The sequence below is a fragment of the Staurois parvus genome, unplaced genomic scaffold, assembly GCF_062004578.1.
Source record: "Staurois parvus isolate SC_StPar_1 unplaced genomic scaffold, SC_StPar_1.0 ptg000098l, whole genome shotgun sequence".
NCBI lineage: Eukaryota > Metazoa > Chordata > Amphibia > Anura > Ranidae > Staurois > Staurois parvus.
In genome coordinates, this window is record NW_028317894.1 from 4,030,690 (window position 1) to 4,033,760 (window position 3,071).

Sequence of the window (3,071 nt, forward strand, 5' to 3'; positions counted from 1 at the left end):
AAATATTGGCATCACATTGGCCTTACGCCAATCCAGTGGTACTATGCCAGTCATTAAATAGTCCCTAAAAATGAGAAACAATGGCTTTGAAATGACAGAGCTTAATTTTTTAAGGACCCATGGGTGTATGCTATCCAGTCTAGGTACTTTATTCACTTTTATTCTGTCTAAATATTTCTGGAACATATCAATTGTGAGCCAATGTGGATCATCTGGAGCTTTGACAATACCATGCCCATTATGGAAAGAGCTCCCCCATGCTCCTTTGTATACACAGAGGTGAAAAAAGGTATTTAATAAATTTGCCTTCTCTTTGTCCCCAGACACCCACTCTAGATTATTTTGTAAAGGGCCTACATGCTCGGACCTGACCTTTTTACTATTAATATATCTGAAGAATTTTTTGGGGTTTGTCCTGCTATCTTTTGCAATCTGTTGTGTGTTTTCAATTTTTGCAGCCTTGATTTCCTTTTTACATATGCTGTTATATTCTTTTTAATGTTTAAATGATGATAGCGTTCCTTCATTTTTATATTTTATAAAAGCTCTTTTCTTATTATTTATAGCTGTTTTAACTTTGGTCGTAAGCCACCTTTTTTAGCCTTTTAAAATTGTTGCCCATGGGAATATATTTTGCATTGTGTTCACATACAGACTTTTTGAAGAACTCCCATTTCTGTTATGTGTTCATCGATGCCAATATTTCCTCCCAGTCTAAGTCTTTGAGAGCAGCTCTCAGCCTTGGAAAATTAGCTTTCTTAAAGTTGAGTGTTTTTATTTTTCCCAGATGTGCTTGTTGTTTACAGCAATTTACCTAGTAAAAATGCCTGTATATTCTTTCAGTGCGAATGGGGAAAAAACAAATAGTATTTGTCTATTTCCTGGCAACCAGACTAATAAGTGGCATGGAGAAGCTCAACTTTGATGAAAGATTAGAGGAACTGAATGTATCCTCTCTTTAGAAAAAGAGATGGACGGCATATCAATGACATTCCTCCAGAGCTGTGTGCCGTAAAAAGTGACTCCCGCGAGTGATGTCATTGTGGCTTGGCTATTCAAGCTGCCAGAGCCCGCAAACCCTGAAGAAGGACTGGGTAAAGATGAAAGTCCTGTCAGCGGTGACAGTGCACCACTGGAGGGATTCGTTTTAAGGTAAGTTTCACATAATGTGTTAGTATGCGATGCCCAGTTCTGTGAGCCGCATATGTGTGACGTCGGCGCGAAGGGGTTAACGAACGCTGCTTATACATGCATTCAGAGCTTTTTTTGTATGCCTGGAAATGCAGTTCTCTGTTAGTCCATGCACACATAGGTGTTTACAGGTGTAATTGAAGAGGAGCGTTTACAGGTAAAAAAAACAAAAAACTTCACCAAAGGTGCATTCTGAGAGGAATTTATGAGTATAATTTACTTGCATATATGTATATAAACACATATACGTAAATGTGCATGTATGCACGTAAGTGTATTCCAATGGCCAGAATAAAAAAACATTTTGGCCAGCAGAATGCATTTATACTCAATGTACTACACGCATTAAAATGCCAGCATATTTTGAGCATATATTTATATGTCCGTGTGCATGAGGCCTTATTCCTTTTATTTATTTGTATCTATTGGTTGAACTAGATGGACTTCTGTCTTTATTTAACCTGACCATGTGACATCCATATATACATGCTTACAGTTGTCCTGGTCCTAAGTGATGGCATATTGCCTCTGTTAGATACACAACAGTTGATGTGTGAGTAGAGAGTATGAGACAAGGAATAGCCCGTATGTTATAGGTATTGCCTGCATCCCTAGCCAGGTACGTACATACTGTAGTAAATAAAGTCCTACTCTTTTTTTTGCCTGCCACCCCCAACCTCTGGGGGCTACTCAAAGTGGGATGCTTTCAACTCATAGATTGCTGTAGCTTGGTCTCCACACTACTTCACATGGCCAAACAATTGAGAAGTGGTACCTTGCCCCAACTACTTGTATGTTAGCCTACTATCCAGGGTACCTTACTACAGGTAGGGTAGGGCTGTTATAAAAGCATAACTAAATTGTAAAAGCAACAAATTGTGAGCATGCTGGCTATTTATCACAAAAGAGACATATACAGTATCTCTTCTGCAATGAAATAAACCTACCTGCTTGTTTGTAGTCTTCTTACAAGTTGCTCATGTCCAGCTCAGGACACAATCTTGGCATGGTGACTGTGTGCCGAGATGAATGAACTGCTGTGCATGCAACCAAGGCAGCTGGAACCCAGAAGAAGCTGGGGAGAAGATGTCGAAGCCAGCTAGGGACCTCATGGATGTTGGATTGTTGGAGTGGAGGTGAGTAACTGCAGCTTTAGTTCCATAATAGCTCTATGTTTCCACTGTCTATTCTGACATCCTACCTATTGGGGACCTCTAGTGCTGAAGGGCTCTGCCTAACCTTTAGTATCTGGCAGAGACCTTCAACCAATGTATGGGGTTGTCCCCTGTGCTTGTGTTGAAGACACAATTTAGGTGGTAGAAGACCTCTGTTAAGTCTGCGCATGGGCCGATTCTTTGGTGGGTGCACAGATGTGCTGCAGGCCTCTGACTGGTCTCAAAGGCTGGACAGAGCCTTTTGGCACATCTGCACTCGTGATGGATCATCAAAGATGGAGGTGCCAGTAAGGGTGGACAAGGTAAGCAGTACATTTTCTGCGAGTACAGAAAAGATCTGTTGATCCTGATAGAAATCCAGTGTACTTTTTATTTCCTGCATACTGAACTGAATCCTCGGAACAATGTTGTCAGCTTTCCAGACTATCTTCTGTAAACTACACAACCAACCCTCCCTATATTATGGAAATGAGGAGAGGGAGAGTTGTTTGTAGTCCAAATCAGGAGAACAGCCTTGAGTAACAATGCTGCTCCTTCATTTACTGTACAGCACACAGAGTGATTGTTGTCACCTTAGGACAGGAAGTGTATTACCAGCAAGATCACTAAATGAAAATGAAGTGAAAAAAGTTGGGGAGCCCATGATTAATGGGAAACGGCTCTCACAGTGAGAGCAGGAGGTTATTGGGGTACATCTGTTCCCCA